The sequence below is a fragment of the Coregonus lavaretus genome, assembly GCF_964263955.1.
Source record: "Coregonus lavaretus genome assembly, chromosome: 6".
Lineage (NCBI taxonomy): Eukaryota > Metazoa > Chordata > Actinopteri > Salmoniformes > Salmonidae > Coregonus > Coregonus lavaretus.
In genome coordinates, this window is record NC_139993.1 from 41,424,116 (window position 1) to 41,451,987 (window position 27,872).

At 44.4% G+C, this 27,872-nt stretch overlaps 1 protein-coding gene across 1 annotated transcript in view; it reads right to left on the reverse strand.

Moving 5' to 3' along the window:
* Positions 1-27,872, reverse strand: part of LOC311131043 (cytosolic carboxypeptidase 6-like) — a gene marked incomplete at its 3' end in the record, with an annotated part of 241,496 nt that overhangs the window by 158,613 nt on the left and 55,011 nt on the right. The window lies entirely within an intron of this gene.

Sequence of the window (27,872 nt, forward strand, 5' to 3'; positions counted from 1 at the left end):
TAAGAGCGTCTGCTAAATGACTAAAATGTAAATGTAAAATATTCACATCTCCTTGACTGAAACGCAGGTTGACGTTTATTGTCATGAATCTTGCTTGCCCTGTTGGCAGAATTGAGTAATTTCCGCTAGCTGGGCGAGCTGCAAAGAAAAAACTGGCTATATCGTAAAAATATTTTGGGTCTTAATTTAAGGTTAGGTTTTAGGGTTAGCAGTGTGGTTAAAGGTTAGGGTTAAGGTTAGGTTTAGATTTTATGACTTTGTGGCTTTGCCAGCTAGTGACCACTCTGCAGAGCTGCCTCTAGGGCAAGATTCATGACAATAAATGCCCATAGCTGCGGGAAGTAGGGCTGCTGAAGGTGCTGCAGCACCCCCTGATTTTTTTATATATTTATTTTCACAAAAGTAGTGCACTGGGCCTTTACTAGTCCCTGTCGACAAAAAAAAAAAACACCCCCAAAACATCTTCCCGCGGCTATGTAAATGCTGACCTGTGACTAAAACTATGCAATCCATCAATTTGTACAGTGGCAACAAACTTGGGTGTTCAGTTCACTAACAAGTGCCTTTTTAGAAAACAAACAAAAATGAGGAACTACAATGAGAAAGACATACGAGAGGAGTCACACAGGCAATGGAGGATGAGCCACACAGCCAATCAAGGACCTCAGCCACTCGAGCCACGGCCTGTTCACCCCGCTACCATCTAGAAGGTGGAGACAGTGCATGTGCATCAAAGCTGGGACAGAGAGACTGACAAACAGCCTCTCCAGGCCATCAGACTGTTAAATAGTCACCAGTAGCCGGACTCCACCCAGTACCCTACCCTGAACCTTAGTCACTATTACTAACCGCCTAACACCCGGTACCTTAGAGGCTGCTGCCCTATATACATAGTCATTGGTCACTTTAATAATGTTTACAATGTTTTCCCCACTTCATACTGTATGTATATACTGTATTCTAGTCTCACCCTATATAACTACTGCTGTACACACCTTTTCTATTCATACTGTCTATATACACACCATTATATACATAGAGTATGTACAATTCCGGACTCTGACATTGCTCGTTCTGATATTTCTTAATATCTTTCTTTTGTTTGTTTGTTATTTGTGTGTATTGTTAGGTATTCCTGCACTGTTGGACCTAGAAAAATAAGCATTTCGCTACACCCGCGATAACATCTGCAAAATATGTGTACACGACCAATCAAATGTAATATGATTTGAGTGTGTTTGTGTGCTTGCGGGAATGTGTGTGTGTGCATGCGTGCATGTGTGTGTGTTTGTGGCTGTATCGACAAGCCCACATGCATGTGTTCACGTGTGTCATGGGGGGGTTGGATGAGGAGGGGGGGGGGGACCCCAGTGACTGTCAGATAAATCACTTCCTCACACAGTTACACAGCACAGGGACAGAGGGGATGGGAAATATATTAGAGGGAGAGCAAGAGAGGGAGAGGAAGAAAGAAAAAGTAAGATGGGATGAGGGAGAGATTTTGACTAAATTAGGAAGGTAAGAGAAACTTGACACACGGAGGGACAGAGGGATAACAGGACTTACTGTACATCTTCATTCCACTCCTAATTATTTGAGAATCTTAGAGACGTGGTGTGTAAAACAAACAAAAGCCATACCTAGTGATAATTATGATCCTAATCTATCCTAACCAGAAATGCTATGACCGCATATGAGAAACATGTATTCTCACAGCACATGAGTATGATGTATCTAACTTATTTCAGAGAACATCTTACTGAGTTTTGGTGAATAGTACAGTGTCCATATTAGGACGCTCTCAGTATGAGTTGAGTCATCAGGAGTTGTGTCATTTGGAGTTGTGTCATTTGGAGTTGTGTCATCAGGAATTATGTCATCAGGGACTGTGTCATTTGGAGCTGTGTCATCAGGAATTATGTCATCAGGAGTTGTGTAATTTGGAGTTGTTACACATTACTCTCATAGAAAAGAACAAACACACTGAAGACAATAGTAATATAGATACGATTTTCCCTCAGTCTTGAAGCTGAACAGAAGACGGGAACTGGATCTCATCCAAACTACAGTATGAGATGTATTTGAGCTGAAGCTGAGCTTGAGATAGAAGACACTAGCCCTAGATGCTGGTATATGATTTCATTCTTCAACTTTCTTTCCTTCCTCACTTTTTGGGCTGAATTTGACCTTCAGATCTGCTCCACTGACCACATTTAACTGAATAATAAAAACGTTCATGATTTCATCTACGGTTTTCACTGATATCAAATAGTTGGACATTCTTTGTTTAACCACATGATGAAATGTCTACCAAAACAGGGCCAGATTTCCATTCCAATTGCCAGTGTGATGGCAGGGAGGGGGAATGAAAAATAGAGACTAGCTAAAGCCACTGGGGTTAAGCACAATTGTTGTTGCAGAAAGAGGACATTATTGGAAATGGCTTTGGTACCGTGGGCGTGCGTCCCTGTTGAATAGCTTCTGCTTCTCTGAGGCTAGCAATGATTCCCTCCTGTTTCCCTCAAACTATTCCATCATTGTAAAGGGGATATATAGCATGGGAATACCTTCTCCCCCTCCCCTCCCTCCTAAATAGAGCAGAATCTATAGAATTAAAGCCATGACCTTAGGGGATAGGGTGCAATGCTGTTGATGTAACTCAATTATAGGAAAAATAAGATGCAGGATTAAATAATAAGCATGCATGATGGCAGAATGACAGTTAGTCGATCTGATTTGTAAAAGGCCAAAACAGTGAGCACCCTTCAGTGTGTTAACCACCTTAACACTTAATCCTTATTCTACTCACACGCTCTTCCTTGAGAGTGGGTTAAACAAGCAAAACTCTAGATTTTTTGGGAACTCATAGATTTTCTTGACATTGGCCTATTCCTGGGCAATAATGGTGCACTCTACCTTAGGTATGATTACCTGGCTGATTGGGGGGGATGTGCACTATGCCACTGTATTTTATCTTATCTCTTAAAGATAAAATAATGGCAGCACACACAGTTTCTATAATAAGAGCACCGCAGCTAGCTATCAAGTTCTTATCAAGTCTACAGAGAGTATTGGACCGTATTGGAATTTCAAACTGTAAACACAATACTGTGTGCATTTCCCAGACAGAGTGGAACAAAAGCCTTGTGCCCTCTGTTACTTCCCCCATAACAGTTTAATAATTTAGGGCTGGTTAAATGACTGAAAAACAGTCAAAGTAAAGGAGGGGAATAAAGATGGAGATAAAGAAAGGCAGCCTAAGCCTGGAGTAACCAATCTGTTTGAGGAAGTGCCCTGGCCCGGCTGCAGCTTTACAGGGCCCATCCATCAGGAGGGACTGCTGTTCTGCCGCACATTAAAAGGAATTTCCACCATCTCCTCAGGTCACAGGCTCTTGTCAATGCAGCTGAAGCTGGTGATACTGTATCTTTTACATTTCTTCGTACAAACAGTAGAATGCAATAGAGTTGTCAGTGTAGGCCTAAATGTTATACTCATACATAGGCTATATTTCATTGGTTGGGCTGAATGCGTCTTTACCAAAGATTTTTATAACTAACCCAAGATGCAGAACAAGCAAGGAGGTAGGCTGACCCAAGCACGAGCTAGCAAGAGTCTATTGGCGCATTCTAGCATGTGTTTGAATATTTCCGTTGGGGAACGCCTACTCTGTGAAGTGTGAAACGAATGATCTGTTTAGTGTGTTATCACACTATTGGTGGTTTGCTGTGACCAAGTGTTTGTGCTTGGCTGTGTGTTACTGGATGCTGGCATGCTGGTTAGCTAGTTAACACACTATTGGTGGTTTGTTGTGAGTATTTGTGCTTAACTGTGTGTTAAACTGTGTGTTATTGGATGCTAGCATGCTAGTCAGCTATGGTGTCATAGTTGGCTAGCTGAATAAAGTGGGTTTGAGTTTATTCCTTTAAACATTGAACAACTGTTCAGTGAAACAATTTTAGTTTCTGAGGTAGAAGTTTTTGGTGAGGGAGGCCCCCCTCTCTCCTCTCCCAGATGCTTAGCTCATTTCATTCCGATCTCCTCTGCATTTTTGTAGCCATTTGCTACAGCCTGTCAACTATGCCTCTGCCTATCCCTGTTCTCTCGTCTCTGCACAGGCTACACAAACAACGCACAACACCGCGCGGCTGCTGCCTCTCCAACCTGGTGGTCCCTGCTCGCACCCCTCACCTGGAGTTCCAGGTCGCAGGCAGCCTCTGGAACTGCCGTTCTGCTGCCAACAAAGCTGACTTCATCCCAGCCTATGCCAACCTCCAGTCCCTCGACTTCCTGGCGCTGACGGAAACATGGATCACCACTGAAAACACGGCTACTCCTACTGCTCTCTCCTCGTCTGACCATGTGTTCTCGCATACCCCGAGAGCATCTGGTCAGAGGGGTGGTGGTACAGGAATCCTCATCTCTCCCAAGTGGACATTCTCAATTTTTCCCCTAACCCATCTGTCTATCTCCTCATTTGAATTCCATGCTGTCACAGTCACTAACCCATTTAAGCTTAATATCCTTGTCATCTATCGCCCTCCAGGTTCCCTTGGAGAGTTCATCAACGAGCTTGACGCCTTGATAAGTTCCTTTCCTGAGGATGGCTCACCCCTCACAGTTTTGGGGGATTTCAACCTCCCTATGTCCACGTTTGACTCATTTCTCTCTGCCTCCTTCTTTCCACTCCTCTCCTCTTTTGACCTCACCCTCTCACCGTCCCCCCCTACTCACAAGGCAGGCAATACGCTTGACCTCATCTTCACTAGATGCTGCTCCTCTACTAATCTCACTGCAACTCCCCTCCAAGTCTCCGACCACTACTTTGTTTCCTTTTCTCTCTCGCTCTCCTCCCACACTACTCACTCTGCCCCTACACAGATGGTAATGCGCCGCCGCAACCTTCGCTCTCTCTCTCCCACTACTCTCTCCTCTTCCATCCTATCATCTCTTCCCTCTGCTCAATCCTTCTCCCTCCAATCTCCTGATTCTGCCTCCTCAACCCTCCTCTCCTCCCTTTCTGCATCCTTTGACTCTCTGTGTCCCCTATCCTCCCGGCCGGCTCGGTCCTCCCCCCCAGCTCCGTGGCTTGATGACTCACTGCGAGCTCACAGAACAGAGCTCCGGGCAGCGGAGAGGAAATGGAAGAAAACTAAACTCCCTACCGACCTGGCATCTTTTCACTCCCTCCTCTCTACATTTTCTTCATCTGTTTCTGCTGCTAAGGCCACCTTCTACCACTCTAAATTCCAAGCATCTGCCTCTAACCCTAGGAAGCTCTTTGCCACATTTTCCTCCCTCCTGAATCCTCCTCCCCCCCCCCCCCCCTCCTCTCTCTCTGTGGATGACTTCGTCAACCACTTTGAAAAGAAGGTTGACGACATCCGATCCTCGTTTGTTAAGTCTAATAACACTGCTGGTCCTGCTCACACTGCCCTACCCTATGCTTTGACTTCTTTCTCCCCTCTCTCTCCAGATAAAATCCTGCGACTTGTGACTGCAGGCCGCCCAACAACCTGCCCGCTTGACCCCATCCCCTCCTCCCTTCTCCAGACCATCTCCGGTGACCTTCTCCCCTACCTCACCTCGCTGATCAACTCATCCTTGACCGCTGGCCATGTCCCTTCCGTCTTCAAGAGAGCGAGAGTTGCTCCCCTCCTCAAAAAACCAACACTCGACCCCACTGATGTCAACAACTACAGACCAGTATCCCTTCTTTCTTTTCTTTCCAAAACTATTGAGCGTGCCGTCTTTAGCCAACTCTCTTGCTATCTCTCTCAGAATGACCTTCTTGATCCAAACCAATCAGGTTTCAGGACTGGTCATTCAACTGAGACTGCTCTTCTCTGTGTCACGGAGACTCTCCGCACTGCTAAAGCTAACTCTCTCTCCTCTGCTCTTGTCCTTCTAGACCTGTCTGCTGCCTTTGATACTGTGAACCATCAGATCCTCCTCTCCACCCTCTCCGAGATGGGCATCTCCGGCGCGGCTCACTCCTGGATTGCGTCCTACCTGACCGGTCGCTCCTACCAAGTGGCGTGGCGGGAAGCTGTCTCCGCACCACGTGCTCTCACCACTGGTGTCCCCCAGGGATCGGTTCTGGGCCCTCTCCTTTTCTCCCTATACACCAAGTCACTTGGCTCTGTCATATCCTCACATGGTCTCTCCTATCATTGCTACGCTGACGATACACAACTAATCTTCTCCTTTCCCCCTTCTGATAACCAGGTGGCGAATCGCATCTCTGCATGTCTGGCAGACATATCAGTATGGATGACGGATCACCACCTCAAGCTGAACCCTGGCAAGACGGAGCTGCTCTTCCTCCCGGGGAAGGACTGCCCGTTCCATGATCTCGCCATCACGGTTGACAACTCCGCTGTGTCCTCCTCCCAGAGTGCGAAGAGCCTAGGCGTGACCCTGGACAACACCCTGTCGTTCTCCGCCAACATCAAGGCGGTGACCCGCTCCTGCAGGTTCATGCTCTACAACATTCGGAGAGTGCGACCCTGCCTTACACAGGAAGCGGCGCAGGTCCTGGTCCAGGCACTTGTCATCTCCCGTCTGGACTACTGCAACTCGCTGTTGGCTGGGCTCCCTGCCTGTGCCATTAAACCCCTACAACTCATCCAGAATGCCGCAGCCCGTCTGGTGTTCAACCTTCCCAAGTTCTCTCACGTCACCCCCCTCCTCCGCACACTCCACTGGCTTCCAGTTGAAGCTCGCATCCGCTACAAGACCATGGTGCTTGCCTATGGAGCAGTGAGGGGAACGGCACCTCTGTACCTTCAGGCTCTGATCAGTCCCTACACCCAAACGAGGACATTGCGTTCATCCACCTCTGGCCTGCTGGCTCCCCTTCCTCTGCGGAAGCACAGCTCCCGCTCAGCCCAGTCAAAACTGTTCGCTGCTCTGGCACCCCAATGGTGGAACAAGCTCCCTCACGACGCCAGGACAGCGGAGTCACTCACCACCTTCCGGAGACATTTGAAACCCCACCTCTTTAAGGAATACCTGGGATAGGATAAAGTATTCCTTCTAACCCCCCCCCCCCCCCCCCAAATTGTAAAGTGGTTATCCCACTGGCTATAGGGTGAACGCACCAATTTGTGAGTCGCTCTGGCTAAGAGCGTCTGCTAAATGACGTTAATGTGCCCTTGAGCAAGGCACTTAACCCTAATTGCTCCTGTAAGTCGCTCTGGTTAAGAGCGTCTGCTAAATGACTAAAATGTAAATGTAAATGTAAATGTAAAAATGAGTGTGCAATAACTCAATTCGCCCTTGCACTCCTTCTAAACAATGCAATTTTTAGAAACTTTGGCAAAGGGTAAAGTCTACAAAACTTAGTCCACTCTGTTCGTAACATATTCTAGTTTTGGAAACAGAAAACTGTATTGAGATTCTTTATTTTATTTTATTTAACCTTTATTTAACTAGGCAAGTCAGTTAAGAACAAATTCTTATTTACAATGACGGCCTACCAAAAGGCAAAAGGCCTCCTGCGGGAGACGGAGCCTGGGATAAAAAATATATATATAGGACAAAACACACATCACAACAAGAGAGACACCACAACACTACATAAAGAGAGACCTAAGACAACAACATAGCATGGCAGCAACACATGACAACACAGCATGGTAGCAACACCACATGACAACAACATGGTAGCAACACAACATGGCAGCAGCACAACATGGTAGCAGCACAAAACATGGTACAAACATTATTGGGCACAGACAACAGCACAAAGGCAAGAAGGTAGAGACAACAATACATCACGCGAAGCAGCCACAACTGTCAGTAAGAGTGTCCATGATTGAGTCTTTGAATTAAGATATGGAGATAAAACTGTCCAGTTTGAGTATTTTTTGCAGCTCGTTCCAGTCGCTAGCTGCAACGAACTGAAAAGAGGAGCGACCCAGGGATGTGTGTGCTTTGGGGACCTTTAACAGAATGTAACTGGCAGAATGGGTGTTGTATGTGGAGGATGAGGGATGCAGTAGGTATCTCAGATAGGGGGGTGAGGCCTAAGAGGCATCTCAGATAGGGGGGTGAGGCCATAAGCATCAACCAGTGGGTCTTGGGACGGGTATACAGAGATGACCAGTTTGCAGGGGAGTATAGAGTGCAGTGATTTGTCCTATAAGGAGCATTGGTGGCAAATCTGATGGCCGAATGGTAAAAAACATCTAGCCGCTTGAGAGCACCCTTACCTGCCGATCTATAAATTACGTCTCCGTAATCTAGCATGGGTAGGATGATCATCTGAATCAGGGTTAGTTTGGCAGCGGGGGTGAAAGAGGAGCGATTACGATAGAGGAAACCAAGTCTAGATTTTACCTTAGCCTGCAGCTTTGATATGTTCTGAGAGAAGGACAGTGTACCGTCTAGCCATACTCCCAAGTACTTGTATGAGGTGACTACCTCAAGCTCTAAACCCTCAGAGGTAGTAATCACACTGGTGGGGAGAGGGGCATTCTTCTTACCAAACCACATTACTTTTATTTTGGAGGTGTTCAGAACAACGTTAAGGGCAGAGAAAGCTTGTTGGAAACTAAGAAAGCTTTGTTGTAGAGCGTTTAACACAAAATCCAGGGAGGGGGCAGCTGAGTATAAGACTGTATCATCTGCATATAAATGGATGAGAGAGCTTCCTACTGCCTGAGCTATGTTGTTGATGTAAATTGAGAAGAGCGTGGGGCCTAGGATCGAGCCTTGGGGTACTCCCTTGGTGACAGGCAGTGGCTGAGACAGCAAATGTTCTGACTTTATACACTGCACTCTTTGAGAGAGGTAGTTAGCAAACCAGGCCAAAGACCCCACAGAGACACCAAAACTCCTTAGCCGGCCCACAAGAATGGAATGGTCTACCGTATCAAAAGCTTTGGCCAAATCAATACAAATAGCAGCACAACATTGCTTAGAATCAAGGGCAATGGTGACATCATTTAGGACCTTTAAGGTTGCAGTGACACATTAAAAAGGTCAGAGATAGGCTTGGCGATGATAGGGGCTGCAACCTTAAAGAGAAAAGGATCTAAACCATCTGACCCAGATGTTTTTTGGGGGTTAAGTTTAAGGAGCTCCTTTAGCACCTTTAAGTTTCTCCAGCAGGGAGAAACTTTGTAGCGGGGCAGGGGAAAAAGAGGGAGGAGCATTGGGGCTAGTCACATTAGAAGGGGTTGGACGGGCAATGAGGCATGGCTGAGTCAAATAGGAATCCTGACTTAATGAAGTGGTGATTAAAGAGCTCAGCCATGTGCTCCTTGTCAGTAACAACCACAACATCAACATTAAGGGACATGGGCAGCTATGAGGAGTAGGGTTTATTCTTCAGGTCTTTAACCGTTTTCCAGAACTTCTTGGGGTTAGAGCCACAGAGAGATAACTGCTCCTTAAAGTAACTCACTTTGGCCTTCCGGATAGCCTGAGTGCACTTATTTCTCATTTGCCTGAACGAGAGCCAGTCAGCCTGAGTATGCGTGTGCCAAGCTTTTCGCCAAATGGAATTCTTGAGGGGGAGTAACTCTGCCAGATCACGGTTGAACAAGGGGCTAAACCTGTTTTTAATTGTCATTTTCTTTATGGGGGCGTGTTTGTTAACAATACCACTGACAATATCAAAAAAGAAGCTAAGAAGCTAAGCGTCTTCGACAGAGGGGATCAAGCTGATTCTATACCAATTTACAAATGTTTCATAGATGAGAAAATTTGCAGAATGTCGGCCAAAATCCATCTCACTTCATCTTCTCCCACTGCCGGCCACTGGGCTTCCTCTCACCACCAAATGCTTCACATTTATACATCTGGTGACATATCTGTCTCATTGTTCTATCTGTTTCTTTACTGTAACTAGCCATTCATGCATTTTCTGTCTCTATTTGAGAAAACCTAAATGTCACCATGCAAAAATGTCTTACATAGACATATAGTATTCCTCATACATTGCATATATTGCCCACACTACCTGCTGAGGATTTAATCAAACAATTTAGCTGATGGATTCTACAGAGGGGAATGCCTGGAAACTCAAATCAAGATGGAACTGTTGTCAACACAGCGATGGGGACAGAGAGCACGTTAGCTTTACCAGATTTAATTAAGGTTATTCCCTCAAGTTACATATTCATTGTTTAGATGATGAGCAGAACGGTATTGATTTTCTGTATTCCAAATCATATTATTCTTCTTCACTGAGCTAATTCAATTCCGTTACAGGCTGTTCACAACTAAGTTCATAATTACCACAATACCGAATTACTATTAGTAACTTGCTAAAGTAATTGGATTACAGCGACAAACTAGCTGCGTTATCATAGCAGAGATCCATCATTTCCTACCGACACAAAAGGTTCAGACTGTACGCATGAAGCACAAAAATGTCACCCAGCTGTATCGGGCCATACGCAAACAACAAAATGCTCATCCAGAGGTGGCACTCCTAGTGGCCGGTGATTTTTATGAAGGAAAACTGAAATCCGTTTTATCTAATTTCTACCAGCATATCACCTGTGCAGCTAGAGGGAACAAACTCTACACACAGAGATGCATACAAAGCTCTCCCCCGCCCTCCATTTGGCAAATCGGAGGATAACTTTATCCTCCAGATTCCTGCTTACAAGCAAAAACTCAAAAAGGAAGCACCAGCTCAATACGGAAGTGGTCCGATGAAGTGGATGCTAAGCTACAGGACACTAATAAAGACGCTTTTAAGAAATCCCACTATGCCCTCCGACGAACCATCAAACAGGCAAACCGTCAATACAGGACTAAGATCGAATCCTACTACATCGGCTCTGACGCTCATCGAATGTGGCAGGGCTTGTAAACTATCACGGTTTACAAAGGGAAACCCAGCAGAGAGCCGCCCAGTGACGCAAGCCTACCATACGAGCTAAATGCCTTCTATGCTCGCTTTGAGGCAAGCAACACTGAAGCATGCATGAGAGCACCAGCTGTTCCGGACGACTGTATGATCACGCTCTCCGTAGCCAATGTGAGTAAGACCTTTAAACAGGTTAACATCCACAAGGCTTCAGGGCCAGACGGATTACCATGACACGTACATTTTCAACCTCTCTCTGACCCACTCTGTAATACCTATAATGAACAAAAATATAAACGCAACATGTAAAGTGTTGGTCCCATGTTTCATGAGCTGAGATAAAATATCCCAGAAATGTTCGATGCGCACAAAAAGCTTATTTCTCTCAAATTGAGCGCACAAATTTTTTTACATCCCTGATAGTGAGCATTTCTCCTTTGTCAAGATATTCCATCCACCTGACAGGTGTGGCATATCAAGAAGCTGATTAAACGGCATGATCATTACACAGGTGCACCTTGTGCTGGGGACAATAAAAGGCCACTCTAAAATGTGCAGTTTTGTCACACAACATAATGCCACAGATATCTCAAGTTTTGAGGGAGCTTGCAATTGGCATGCTGACTGCAGGAATGTCCACCATAGCTGTTGCCAGATAATTTTATGTTCATTTCTCTACCATAAGCCACCTACAACGTCGTTTTAGAGAATTTGGTGGTACGTCCAACCGGCTTCACATCCGCAGACCACGTGTAACCACGCCAGCCCAGGATCTCCACATTCGGCTTCTTCACCTGCAGGATCGTGTGAGACCAGCCACTCGAACAGCTGATGAAACTGAGGAGTATTTCTGTCTGTAATAAAGCCCTTTTGTGGTGAAAAACGAATTCTGATTGGCTGGGCCTGGTTCCCAAGTGGGTGGGCCTATGCCCTCCCCACCCATGGATGCGCCCCTGACCAGTCATGTGAAATCCATAGATTAGGGCCTAATGAATGTATTTCAATTGACTGATTTCCTTATATGAACTGTAACTCAGTAAAATCGTTTAAATTGTTGCATGTTGCGTTTATATTTTTGTTCAGTATACATGTTTTAAGCAAACCACCATAGTCTCTGTGCCTAAGAACACCAAGGTAACCTGTCTAAATGACTAACGCCCCGTAGCACTCACATCTGTAGCCATGAAATGCTTTGAGGCTGGTCATGGCTCACGTCAACACCATCATCCCAGAAATCCTGGACCCACTCCAATTCACATACCGCCCCAACAGATCCACAGATTACGCAATCTCTATTGCACTCCACACTGCCCTTTCTCACCTGGACAAAAGGAACACCTACATGAGAATGCTGTTCATTGACTACAGATCAGTGTTCAACACCAGAGTGCCCTCCAAGCTTATAACTAAGCTAAGGACCCTGGGACTGAACACCTCCCTCTGCAACTTGATCCTGGACTTCCTGACGGGCCACCCTCAAGTGGTGAGGGTAGGCAACAACACATCCGCCACGCTGACCCTCAACACGGGGGCCCCTCAGGGGTGCGTGCTCAGTCCCATTCTGTACTCCCTGTTCACCCACGACTGCATGACTCCAACGCCATCATTAAGTTTGCCTACGACAAGGCGGTGGTAGGCCTGATGAGACAGCCTATAGGGAGGAGGTCAGAGACCTGGCAGTATGGTGCCAGGAACACAACCTCTCCCTTAACGTGGACAAGACAAAGGAGCTTATCGTGAACTACAGGAAACAGAGGTCCGAACACGCCCACATTCACATCGACGGGGCTGTAGTGGAGCGGGTCGAGAGCTTCAAGTTCCTCGGTGTCCACATCACTAAGGATCTATCATGGTCGAAACACACCAACACAGTCGTGAAGAGGGCACGACAACGCCTCTTCCCCCTCAGTAGGCTAAAAAGATTTGGCATGGGCCCTCAGATCCTCAAAAAGTTCTACAGCTGCACCATTGCTCGCCATCTGACCGCAAGGCACTACAGAGGGTAGTGAGTACGGCCAAGTACATCACTGGGGCCGAACTCCCAGCCATCCAGGACCTCTATACCAGGCAGTGTCAGAGGAAGGCCCGAAAGATTGTTAAAGACTCCAGTCACCCAAGTCATAAACTGTTCTCTTTGCTACCGCATGGCAAGTGGTACCGGAGCGCCAAGTCTGGGACCAAAAGGCACCTGAACAGCTTCTTCCCCCAAGACATAAGACTGCTGAACAGTTAATCAAATGGCTACCCGTCTATTTACATTGACCCCTTTATTATTTATTGCTTTATCTTAATTGTTTTGCACTGGCTCCCTTGCACTGTCTCTATGCACACTCACTAGACTCTACACACACATACTACACTGACACTCCATCACACACACACTACATACGCTCACACACACACAAAACACACACACACATGCATATTGATGCCACACACACACACTCACAGAGACACACTTTCACACTCTTCACAAATGCTGCTGCTACTCTGTTTATTAGATATCCTGATTGCCTAGCCACTTTTACCCCTACCCACATGTACATACTGTATTACCTCAATTACCTCAACTACCTCGTACCTCCACATTGACTCAGTACTGGTATATAGCCTCATTATTGTTTTTATTGTGTTATTTCCTTTTTATTTAGCAAATATTTGACTTACTTTTTTAACTCTGCATTGTTGGGAATGGGCTCGTTAGTAAGCGTTTCACTGTAAAGTCTACACCTGTTTTATTCGGCGCAAGTGAAATCTTCTCTCCATTTTCTGAATCCGTTTTTTCTAGAGAATATCGTGTATCATGTTAGCCTGTTTTCTAAGCTGGTCTTGAAAGTCAGGTAAAGGGCTGATCAGCATGAATTGACATCGGGCTAAATCTGTCGCATTGATTTGTTTACTAATAGCGGGTGGAAACAGTAGCCTGGCTCTCTGCTTTCAAACCAGACAGAGTATTGAATAATCAATAGCATTTTTGTTCTTTTTTGGGCTACAAAGGGATTGCTGACAGTCTGATCATTAGACAACCAGTCTTTCAACCAAGCTGTACAGTATGTTCTCGGAATCAAGCCCCAGCTGTAGCTTATATCTACAGTCTGAGAACCCAGATAGAGGAAAATGCATGTTTTTAGACGAAACTATTTTCACAAAGATAGTGTTGCATTCACGACTCTAAATTGTCTTTATTATGCTTCCCAAAGCTGAGAAGATTGTGTAGATGTCTGTGAAAGCCTGTATGGTATATCTACAGCCTAGTCTGAGAGAGTACCCAGATAGAGGAAAAGGCATTTTTTTGACAAATAATGCATTTTCACAAATATAGTGCAACATTTCCAGCTAGCACATTAGGTTCCTTGGAAGTTGTGGGAACATATGTTTTTGGTTTCACAAGTTTTGGGAACGAAGCCATACGTTTCCTGACTGGTAAAGCAGAACTTGTTTTAAACGTTCTGAGAACAGAAGTGACAATTTTGCCTGTCCTGGGAACTTATATTTTTAGGTTGCAGGGAGGTTCTGAGAACATTTTACTCTGGTTCATTGAAAGTTTTCCTGGAGGTTTTATTAACGCTCTGAGGATGAAAATTATTGGTTATTTTGAGGTTTTTGAATAACTTCCTTAATAGTACAGACAGGACACATGGAAATTAATTTCCTCAGGCATTAAAGGACAACTCCACCAATTTTAACATTTGGGTTGTTATTATGCAGGATTTAATGATGCCCTACATAGTTTTGAGTAATGTTATGATTTCATTTATAACCGGAAATTGCTTCTCTGTGACGTTTTCAAGTAGGATCCCTGAGATGATTAATAAATAAATTATGGACAGTTATTTTCAGCAATCTATATAACCTGTCTGTTGTTTTTTGATCATATTGGAACTCCCTGCTTTATGTTGCTCTGGTTGTCTTTGTCTAATAACATATGTAAATATTTTTAAATAGATGCTCAAAAACCTATAGAATGATATCTATAGTCAGCTCACTCCCATATTTTTCTATTGTTCAAGGCTCAAACTCCCATGATTCTCCCATCACTGACAGAAGTGTGTTATAGTTAGAGTACCTAGTTAGCATCTACATTTGAATAATTGTTTAGTGTATTGCAGTTGATTGGTGACAATGATATGAACATACAGTACCAGTCAAAAGTTGACACACCTACTCATTCAAGGGTTTTTCTTTCTTTTGACTATTTTCTACATTGTAGAATAATATTGAAGACATCAAAACTATGAAATAACACATATGGAATCATGTAGTAACCAAAAAAGTGTTAAACAAATCAAAATATATTTTATATTTGAGATTCTTCAAATAGCCACCCTTTGCCTTGATGATAGCTTTGCACACGCTTGGCATTCTCTCAACCAGCTTCATGAGGTAGTCACCTGGAATGCATTTCAATTAACAGGTGTGCCTTGTTAAAAGTGAATTTGTGGAATTTCTTTCCTTAATCACATCTGGTTTGGGCTTAGTGGGACTATCATTTGTTTTTCAACAGGACAATGACCCAACACACCTTCAGGCTGTGTAAGGGCTAATGTAAAACTCATCAGACCAAAGGACAGATTTCCACCAGTCTAATGTCCATTGCTCGTGTTTCTTGGCCCAAGCAAGTCTCTTCTTCTTATTGGTGTCCTTTAATAGTGGTTTCTTTGAGCAATTCGAACATGAAGGCCTGATTTACGTAGTCTCCTCTGAACAGTTGATGTTGAGATGTGTCTGTTACTTGAACTCTGTGAAGCATTTATTTGGGCTGCAATTTCTGAGGCTTGTAACTCTAATGAACGTATCCTCTGCAGCAGAGGTAACTCTGGGTTTTTCTTTCCTGTGGCGGTCCTCATGAGAGCCAGTTTCATCATAGCGCTTGATGGATTTTGAGACTGCACTTGAAGAAACTTTCAAAGTTCTTGAAATGTTCCAGATTGACTGACCTTCTTGTCTTAAAGTAATGATGGCCTGTCATTTCTCCTTGCTTATTTGAGCTGTTCTTGCCATAATATGGACTTGGTCTTTTACCAAATAGGGGTATCTTCTGTATACCAACCCTACCTTGTCACAACACAACTGATTGGCTCAAACGCATTAAGGAAAGAAATTCCACAAATTAACTTTTAACAAGGCACACCTGTTAATTGAAATGCATTCCAGGTGACTACCTCATGAAGCTGGTTGAGAGAATGCAATGAGTGTGCAAAGCTGTCATCAAGGCAAAGGGTGGCTATTTGAAGAATCTCAAATACTACATGATTCCATAAGTGTTATTTCATAGTTTTGATGTCTTCACTATTATTGTGGTCCTCTGTAGCTCAGCTGGTAGAGCACGGCGCTTGTAACGCCAAGGTAGTGGGTTCGAACCCCGGGACCACCCATACACAAAAAAATGTATGCACGCATGACTGTAAGTCGCTTTGGATAAAAGCGTCTGCTAAACGGCTTATTATTATTATTATTCTACAATGTAAGAAATAGTAAAAATAAAGAAAAACCCTTGAAGCAGTAGGTGTGTCCAAACCTTTGACTGGTAGTGTATATACACTTACATACACACATACACACATATACATATACACATACATACATACATACACATACATATATAACTGATTTCAGTTTCCCTGCATTAACGTCCCCGGCCACTAGGAGCGCCGCTTCTGGATAAGCATTTTCTTGTTTGCTTATGGTCTTAAACAGCTTGTTGAGTGTGGTCTTAGTGCCAGCATCGGTTTGTGGTGGTAAATAGACATCTACGAAAAATATAGATGAAAACACTCTTGGTAAATAGTGTGGTCTACAGCTTATCATGAGATACTCAACCTCAGGCGAGCAAAACCTTGAGACTTCCTTAATATTAGATTTTGTGCACCAGCTGTTATTGACAAATAGACACAGACCGCCACCCCTTGTCTTTTATTTATTATTATTATTATTTTATTTTTTAGGGGGTAGATCAACTTTAATATTGCAGATAGATTTTCTCGCAAATATATATATATATATATATATATATATATATATATATATATATACAGTGGGGAGAACAAGTATTTGATACACTGCCGATTTTGCAGGTTTTCCTACTTACAAAGTCTGTAATTTTTATCATAGGTAGTACACTTCAACTGTGAGAGACGGAATCTAAAACAAAAATCCAGAAAATCACATTGTATGATTTTTAAGTAATTCATTTGCATTTTATTGCATGACATAAGTATTTGATCACCTGCCAACCAGTAAGAATTCCGGCTCTCACAGACCTGTTAGTTTTTCTTTAAGAAGCCCTCCTGTTCTCCACTCATTACCTGTATTAACTGCACCTGTTTGAACTTGTTACCTGTATAAAAGACACCTGTCCACACAATCAAACAGACTCCAACCTCCCCCCAATGGCCAAGGCCAGAGAGCTGTGTAAGGACATCAGGGATAAAATTGTAGACCTGCACAGGACTACAGGACAATAGGCAAGCAGCTTGGTGAGAAGGCAACAACTGTTGGCGCAATTATTAGAAAATGGAAGAAGTTCAAGATGACGGTCAATCACCTTCGGTCTAGGGCTCCATGCAAGATCTCACCTCGTGGGGCATCAATGATCATGAGGAAGGTGAGGGATCAGCCCAGAACTACACGGCAGGACCTGGTCAATGACCTGAAGAGAGCTGGGACCAAAGTCTCAAAGAAAACCATTAGTAACACACTACGCCGTCATGGATTAAAATCCTGCAGCGCACGCAAGGTCCCCCTGCTCAAGCCAGCGCATGTCCAGGCCCGTCTGAAGTTTGCCAATGACCATCTGGATGATCCAGATGAGGAATGGGAGAAGGTCATGTGGTCTGATGAGACAAAAATAGAGCTTTTTGGTCTAAACTCCACTCGCCGTGTTTGGAGGAAGAAGAAGGATGAGTACAACCCCAAGAACACCATCCCAACCATGAAGCATGGAGGTGAAACATCATTCTTTGGGGATGCTTTTCTGCAAAGGGACAGGACGACTGCACCGTATTGAGGGGAGGATGGATGGGGCCATGTATCGCGAGATCTTGGCCAACAACCTCCTTCCCTCAGTAAGAGCATTGAAGATGGGTCGTGGCTGGGTCTTCCAGCATGACAACGACCCGAAACACACAGCCAGGGCAACTAAGGAGTGGCTCCGTAAGAAGCATCTCAAGGTCCTGGAGTGGCCTAGCCAGTCTCCAGACCTGAACCCAATAGAAAATCTTTGGAGGGAGCTGAAAGTCCGTATTGCGCAGCGACAGCCACGAAACCTGAAGGATCTGGAGAAGGTCTGTATGAAGGAGTGGGCCAAAATCCCTGCTGCAGTGTGTGCAAACCTGGTCAAGACCTACAGGAAACGTATGATCTCTGTAATTGCAAACAAAGGTTTCTGTACCAAATATTAAGTTCTGCTTTTCTGATGTACCAAATACTTATGTCATGCAATAAAAGGCAAATTAATTACTTAAAAATCATACAATGTGATTTTCTGGATTTTTGTTTTAGATTCCGTCTCTCACAGTTGAAGTGTAGCTATGATAAAAATTACAGACCTCTACATGCTTTGTAAGTAGGAAAACCTGCAAAATCGGCAGTGTATCAAATACTTGTTCTCCCCACTGTATATATATATATATATATATATATATATATACACACACACACATATACATACATACATACATACATATACACATACATACATATATATATATACATACATATTCTTTAAAAAATATATTTTCCCTTTATTACTTTCCAACCCCACCCCCCTCCCCTAATTGGAGTAAACTAGTGAACAACAACGCTTAGGCCTCTACTTCCAGCTTATACATACTATATACATTTTATGGACACAGTCAATTTTAAAATAATTATATTTTGTTTGTTTTTACTTCTGAACTTCCTCTACCCTCAACCTTTCCGATTATTTTCATGATGTCCATCCGGTTTGCTTCTATATGCCATATCTTTCTAACTGTGCTCTTTCACAAAAGCTCTCAACCTATAACCTATATACTTATTATGGACACAGTATGCTTTACATTAGTTATCTTGTTGTTATTAGTTGTTGTTGGTTGTTATTAGTCCCATCCTTCAGCTCCATTCAACACCTTCCATCTATCTCACTATGACTTTTCAGATCACCCAGTAGTGCTATCTGCAGAGTTAGCTCCAGGTAAATATTGCAATCCTTCAGCCATTCCTGGACCTGTGACCAAAAACAAGCTACAAAATCCCCTTGTCTTACCGGAGGCAGCTGTTCTATCTTGCCGATGCACGGAAAACCCAGCCAGTTGTATGTTGTATGTAAATAACAGAAGAATACCTTACATTTTCCTTATACAAAACCATATTGGAGACTCAGAGCAGACAAAATAATTGTACAATTACATCTAAACTGCTTTAAAATGTAATTTGATATATATCAGGGTTAATTTGCTAATCTATTTGGTCAAATTACATTCATTACACCTATAATTAATTATTAATTACAGCTAAATCATTTAATGAATTAAAAGAATAGTTTAGCAGAATAATGACATCATTATGATGCAAATGTCATGTGTAAAATTGTTTTTTTTAATGTAGTTTTGGAACTAAACCTCCCTTGCACTGCACTGCTTTGTAACACCTTTTGCTTAGTTGTTTCGGTGGGCTGCCCCTCATCATCTGCTCTGTAATCAAAGTATTCCCATAGTTTGCTTCTGGAGCCAGTTTTGTCAACAAGCTGCGGCGTGGAGGTATGATGTTTTCGTTAGAAGAAGCCATGCTGTCTGCATTTTCTCTCTCTTCTTGCTTGCTTCTCAAAAGTGGCTGGCGCTGTGTCAGCTGCAAGCGCAAGAACAGCCTGGCTAGCTACTGCCCATTGAGTAGATTCAGACAAATTACTAGACAGATTCGATCCTCTGAATCTGTATATGACGTGAGACACATTTGACAGAATTTCCAAAAGTAACAATAATTATAGTACCGAACCGTTTTTCATGTTCTACTATAGTATCGAAAAAAACCTCCCCAAAAAATTAATATATATATATATTTTTTTAAGGAACTCAGTATGGCTTTAAACTTACTCTTGAAACGTGTAATAGTAGAATGCACAAGTTGCAATTTCGAAATTGGGAATTGCATCATCAGTTCCTCTTGACATGTTAGTCATTGCATACCTTAGAGAGCTATTTATAACTTGTCAGAAATGTCCAAATCAACTAGCCCATGTCAGCTAACATTTTTGAAGGTTTTTTAGCCCATAGATATTGTTGTAATTTCCCCCCCCCCCTCAAATATCACATGAATTCAGATTAGACATGGCATTAGAAAATGTACTTAAAAAAAAAACTATCCTGCACCATTCCCAGAAAGTTGTGGGAAGGTTGCATGCAAAATAACCATAGAACGACGCTCTCCCCAAGCTCTAAGAAACATATGGTTCTCAGAACGTTATGTGCTAGCTGGGTTCATAGCAGTAAATTGTCTTCATTATGCTTAGCTAAGTTGAAAACACTGTGGAGGAATTGGTTTGGAGTCTGTAAACGCTGGTATGGTAGGCTACTCGATATGGGGCCTGACAGACAAATCCAAAGTGAACATGGAATGTTTTTACAAGATTAGCATATCTATTATTGAGAGAAAGCAAACATTTACACTATATTTACCTCCTTATGGTAGGATTTATCAACTCACAATGGATATATTGAGCATAGACCACCATTCTAATCATCATATTTGTTTTGTTTAAAAGAAAATAGATAAAAAACATGATCTTTGGGCCATATATAGGCCTACATCATAACAACTACTGTTCGTCATCCTATGACACATCTTCAATAATAACACCAGTCATTGACATGCTAAAACTTAACACAAACATTGTCAACTCATGTTGCATGATACTTGATGAGCGTTAAACTGCTCTTGACAAAAATGTATCAATCAGCATAATTTAAAGTCAACATTTTAAACAACTCTTCAGGTTATGTATACAGGATGTGAAAGCTAAATACATTTGTAAATAAAACCAAAACAGACAAACCTTTCTAACAGGAAGGAGAACATATCAGTCTCAGATCATTCCCTGAGGTTACAGAAAGAGGGAGAGAGCAGAGGGGGGCAGCCAGACTGATAGAGCCATTGATATAATTGAGTCTGACTTCTTCCACCACCCACCCCTCTGTCCATCTGTACACAGCCTTGGACCCACCACATGCATCCACAACAACAACTTGCACTCCCCGAAATAAATCTCCACTTGACGCACTGCTGACTGCAGGAGAACATCTGGACAAGTTTCACAGAGCCAACCTTGTGCCAACCTGCCTAATAGCCTATGGAGTCAATTATAAAAGGAAAATTTACTGGCTTAATCGTTAATGGTGCCATCTGGATAATGGCGATTTCAGAGAAGACTTCTTACGTGGTCATCTGGGCATTTTCCGTTGTACCAGGCTCTAGAGCAATGGAGTATAACCAAAAGAGAAACAGTTTTTCATTTTAATGAAGTTACTATTTCACTCCACAACTAGTACATGCCTCTGTGTATGTACAAGAGGCCCTGCTCAATCTTCATTCCTATACAAAATAACTCCTTTTGGGGAGCTAGGGAACTCTGCAAATTAAATGCCCCATTTTCTTGAATGGTCTTCAACAAATATATTTCCTGTTGTGTCTTCCTTTCAATACAATTCAGTACTTGTTTAGCCAAGGACTGCAGTACAGATTTGCAGTTGGAGACTACTCAGCAGAAATGATTAATCACTACTTCATAAAACAAATTCATGGTGTAAATATCCGGTCTGGGTTTTTTGTTGTAATCCAAAGCCTTCTAGCACTCAGGCTTGTACTATAGCATTTTAAAACCCAATCCCCTATAGCAAATAGCAAGAGCATACATTCCCTCACTGCAGGGGATGGTTTAACAAATGTGATTCAGCGGAACTCAGGGGCAAAGGTAGAGGGTTATTTATCGAGGCCTGTGAGGGATGATGCTCTATAGGATGGTGGCAACAACAGCAAGACAGGGGGAAAGAAGGCTCTAGCAAGCATGGGGGATTTGGTCATCGGGAGGGGGCGGTAGGTTGATAGATTGAAAAACACATTTACTTAGTGTTTGGCATACCGCTCACAAATCTAGCTTGGCATGAAGGACAATTTGGACCTCAGAGAAGCAGCACTCTTAATCAAGGACACTGAAGAGTAAGCGGAGGGAGCAAGGGGGTAGCTTTATTGGGAGAGCTCACCACATTTACTCATCCTGCAGATCTCCCTCTACCTTGGCAGAGCCTATAAGGTCAGCCCATCTTCTACTTTTTTAAAGGCATATGATGCCTGCGACAGGACAGGAGGCCAAAGTCCGCAGAATGTGATTGCCTTAGTTACCAAAGAACAGTAGAAGCATGTCACGCTCCTTTCACATTTAAAAGAGCAAAGCTACAGCATCTAGTTCAGGAGCATAATATGCTTCATGACATATAGTCAAGACCATTTAATCTTATTCTGCTCTTTTGATTTGAGACTACCTCACTATTCTGAGAAACCAAGTCCATAATATCAGCAGCCTGTTAATGTGTGAGTCGTTGCAGAGCAATGAGTACAGTGCAATACATATCCAATTATGATTACAGTGATTAAAGGTGCAATATTTGCAGAAATCAGTCTGCCTTTTCCTGGTTGAAAAATGTGTAATAGTTTGCCTAATTTCCGTTCATGTGACAAACAAGCAATGCATAGTTTTGGGACACTGTATAGTCCATGGTGAATAAGAGCACCTCCTCCCAGCTGCCCACTGCACTGAGGCTAGGAAACACTATCACCACCGATAAATGTACAATAATCGAGAATTTCAACAAGCATTTTGCTACGGCTGGCCATTGCTTTCCACCTGGCTACCACTACCCCGGCCACCAGCTCTGCACCCTCCGCTGCAACTTGCCCTATGGGGGTGCCACAGGGTTCAATTCTTGGGCCGACTCTTTTCTCTGTGTATATCAATGATGTCGCTCTTGCTGCTGGTGATTCTCAGATCCACCTCTACGCAGACGACACCATTTTGTATACATCTGGCCCTTCAATGGACACTGTGTTAACAAACCTCCAAACGAGCTTCAATGCCATACAACACTAGTTCCGTAGCCTCCAACTGCTCTTAAACACAAGTAAAACTAAATGCATGCTCTTCAATCGAACGCTGCTGGCACCCGCCCACCCGACTAGAATCACTACTCTCGACAGGTCTGACCTAGAGTATGTGGACAACTACAAATACCTAGGTGTCTGGTTAGACTGTAAACTCTCCTTCCAGACTCACATTAAGCATCTCCGATCCAAAGTTAAATCTAGAATCGGCTTCCTATTTCGCAACAAAGCCTCCTTCACTCATGCTGCCAAACATGCCCTATCCTACCGATCCTTGACTTCGGCGATGTCATTTACAAAATAGCCTCCAACACTCTACTCAGCAAATTGGATGTAGTCTATCACAGTGCCATCCATTTCGTCACCAAAGCCCAATATACTACCCACCACTGTGACCTGTACGCTCTTGTTGGCTGGTCCTCACTACATATTCGTCGCCAAACCCACTGGCTCCAGGCCATCTATAAATCACTGCTAGTCAAATCCCCGCCTTATCTTAGCTCATTGGTCACCATAGCAACACCCACCCGTAGTATGCGCTCCAGCAGGTATATCTCACTGGTCATCCCCAAAGCCAACACCTCCTTTGGCCGCCATTCCTTCCAGTTCTCTGCTGCCAATGACTGGAACGAACTAAAAAACCTCTGAAGCTGGAGACTCTTATCTCCCTCACTAACTTTAAGCATCAGTTGTCAGAGCACCTTACCGATCACTGCACCTGTACACAGCCCATCTGAAATTAGCCCACCCAACTACCTCATCCCCATATTGTTATTTATTTTGCTCATTTGCACCCCAGTATCTCTATTTGCACATCATCTCTTGCACATCTATCATTCCAGTGTTAATACTAATTGTAATTATTTTGCACTATGGCCTATTTATTGCCTTACCTCCATAACTTGCTACATTTGCACACACTGTATATATATTTTCTGTTGTATTTTTTGACTTTATGTTTTTGTTTTACCCCATATGTAACTCTGTGTTGTTGTTTTTATCGCACTGCTTTGCTTTATCTTGGCCAGGTCGCAGTTGTAATTGAGAACTTGTTCTCAACTGGCTTACCTGGTTAAATAAAGGTTAAATAAAAATAAATAAATAAATAAATAGTGTAGAGAATCATTGTACCAAAGACGTTGTATTTCAAGCTGTTTGAAGCTTGTGTAGAAAACCAAAAATAAAAGACGCAAAAACAAAACTTAAGAATGCGAAGCATAGAAATAGCGAACATGGAACAGATCTACCTACCGCTTCTTAGACTTGCTTTCAATGAGAATGACAAATCTACAGTACCTTCAGAAAGTATTCAAACAGCTTGACTTATTCCACATGTTGTTGTGTTACAGCCTGAATTCAAAATGGATTAAATAGATGAAAACATGTTTTTAAAAATGTTTGCAAATGTATTATAAATTAAATACATAAATATCTCATTTACATAAGTATTCACAACCCTGAGTCAATACTTTGTATGTCACAGATCCCCCCCGGTACTGCTGCTCATTCCGTTCACCAGTTCCGGAGGTCTACGTCACCGGCTTTCTAAGCGTCACTGACATGGATCATTACCACCAACCCTGGACTGTCTTGTCTCATTACGCACACCTGATTCCTATTCCCCCTGATTAGTATGTGTATATACAGTGGGGAGAACAAGTATTTGATACACTGCCGATTTTGTTGGTTTTCCTACTTACAAAGCATGTAGATGTCTGTAATTTTTATCATAGGTACACTTCAACTGTGAGAGACGGAATCCCTGCTGCAGTGTGTGCAAACCTGGTCAAGACCTACAGGAAACGTATGATCTCTGTAATTGCAAACAAAGGTTTCTGTACCAAATATTAAGTTCTGCTTTTCTGATGTATCAAATACTTATGTCATGCAATAAAATGCAAATTAATTACTTAAAAATCATACAATGTGATTTTCTGGATTTTTGTTTTAGATTCCGTCTCTCACAGTTGAAGTGTACCTATGATATTGGAAATACCTGCAAAATTGGCAGTGTATCAAATACTTGTTCTCCCCACTGTATGTGCCCTCTGTTCCCCATTGTCCTTGTCGATTATTGTCCCATGTCCGTTGGTCTCGTGAGTATCGTGTATAATACTCTTGTTGTTTACGGGTCCCGTGTATTGTGTAGAGGTTACACCTTGTTCTTTGTTTGGGTTACATCCCTTTTGTATATATATATTTGTTTGTGTTGGGTGGAGTAAATTCAACCCCTAATACGTATTCCTGCGCCTGTCTTCAAATCATTATACAACGTGACAGAATAATCGACCCATAAAAATGGAGACAGAGGGAAAGGCAGAGCTGGCGACCATCGTAGAGACAGTCCAGCATCACGAGGACTGTCTCTCCAGACTCGGCAGTACCATGGACAGTGTGCTGGCAACCATCCTGCGGTTGGAGGGAAAAATGCAGTCCCTCCAGTCTCCAGCACTGGTTCCGGCAACAGCCCCCACACCACTACTACCTGCCTCCGTTCCATCTGAGCCGGTCCGTGGAATACCCCTGTCCCTCCCAGATCGCTTTGACGGCGCGCCAGCGAGATGCAAGGGATTCCTTCTGCAATGCGACCTGTATCCCGCTCACTACGCCAAGGCTGTCTCCGGGAGAGACAGGGTTGCCACAGTCATCTCGGCACTGACCGGACGGGACCTGGACTGGGGTGCCACGGTTTGGGAAACGGGCGGAACCGAGGTCGAGTCCTACGAGCACTTCACCCTCCTCTTCCGCTCGTTGAACATCCTGTGGAGGGCCGAGAGGGGGATGAGCGTCTACTCCGACTACGTCAGGGATCTAGGACCGCCTCGGAGTTCGCCCTGGAGTTCCGGACCATCGCGGCCTCCACTGGATGGAACGAGTTGGTTCTGGTCACCGTGTTCCGCAGTGGACTGCAGGAGGAGGTACAGAGGGAGTGACAACCTGTCACTCGACCAGCTTATCAGCATGGCGATCCGGTTGGAGAACCTCCTGCGGTCCGGACGAAGACCTGCGCGGAATCCGGAGCCCATGGCTACACCTGCTCCATGGCCAGAGCCAATGGAGGTGTGCTCTGCACGTTTGCCTGAGGCAGAGCATAGGAGAAGGAGGAATCTGGGCCTCTGCTCCTATGGTGGAGAAAGGGGTCATTTCTCCCGACCTGCCCTCTTTTCACTAATAGGCGAGGAGGTGACAAGCCAGGGAATTCCCCTGCTCCAACCCAGGCAGAGGAGAGGCAGGAAGAGGAGACCCCCATCATCCCTCCATTCCTTATCATCGTGCCAGTGGTGTGGGACATGGACACTGACATACGGCAGGCCCTGCGTACGGAACCCGCACCTGCACAGTGACCGGAGAACCGCACCTATGTGCCCACGGGTGTGCGGGACCGCCTCCTTTCCTGGGCACACACGGCGCCTGTGTCGGGTTATCCTGGGATAGGGCGTCCCAACGCCTGCCTGACTGAGAAGTACTGGTGGCTCACCTTGGCTAGGGACGTCCGGGTTTATGTCTCTTCCTGCTCCATCTGTGCCCGGTCTAGGACACCCAGACACCTCCCTTATGGAAAGCTCCTTCCCCTGCCGGTTCCACAATGACCCTGGTCTCACCTCTCGGTGGACTTTGTCACTGACCTTCCCCCCTCCTAGGGGAACACCACCGTTCTCGTCGTTGTGAACCGGTTTTCCAAAGCTTGTCGTCTCCTTCCTCTGCCTGGGCTCCCGTCAGCTATGCTAACCTCTGAGGCTCTTTTTACGCATGTCTTCTGGCACTACGGGATCCCGGAGGACATTGTGTCAGACCGTGGTCCTCAGTTCACCTCACGCGTATGGAACGCCTGTGGGTCACGGTCAGTCTCACCTCCGGGTACCATCCTCAAGCTAATGGGCAGGTGGAGAGGGTCAATCAGGAAGTGGGCACGTTCCTGAGGTGTTACTGTCAGGACCGGCCGGGGGAGTGGGCGGATTTTCTACCTTGGGCTGAGTATGTGCAGAATTCCCTCCACCAACTCTAACTTTCCAGTGCGTGTTGGGGTATCAGCCGGCCCTGGCACCTTGGCATCCGAGCCAGACCGAGGCCCCTGTGGTGGACGAGTGGTTTCTAGAACGCTGTACACACTCGTCTCCAGCGGGCCGTGGGTCAGCACAAGGAACAGGCCGACCGCCACCGCAGTGAGGCGCCTGTTTTCTCTCCAGGCGACCGGGTCTGGCTCTCCACCCAGAACCTGCCCCTCTGCTTGCCCTGCCGGAAGCTAAGCCCGCGGTTTGTGGGGCCGTTTAAAGTCCTGAGGAGGGTTAATGAGGTAACGTACCATTTGCAACTCCCCGCTGATTACCGCATTAACACGACTTTTCATGTGTCTCTCCTCAGGCCAGTGATGCCTGGTCCCCTCGCTGAGGCTGGACCCAGTGACGTCCCTGTGGTCGTCCCCGAGGCCGGTGTCGTCCCGCTGCTGGTGCAGCGTGTCAGGGGGGATACTGTCACGGATCCCCCCGGTACTGCTGCTCATTCCGTTCACCAGTTCCGGAGGTCTACGTCACCGGCTTTATAGGCGTCACTGACATGGATCATTACCACCAACCACGGACTTTCTTGTCTCATTACACACACCTGGTTCCCATTCCCCCTGATTAGTATGTGTATATATGTGCCCTCTGTTCCACATTGTCCTTGTCGATTATTGTCCCATGTCCGTTGGTCTCGTGAGTATCGTGTATAGTGCTCTTGTTGTTTACGGGTCTCGTCCCGTGTATTGTGTAGAGGTTACACCTCGCTCTTTGTTTGGGTTACATCCTTTTTGTGTATATACAGTGGGGGAAAAAAGTATTTAGTCAGCCACCAATTGTGCAAGTTCTCCCACTTAAAAAGATGAGATAGGCCTGTAATTTTCATCATAGGTACACGTAAACTATGACAGACAAAT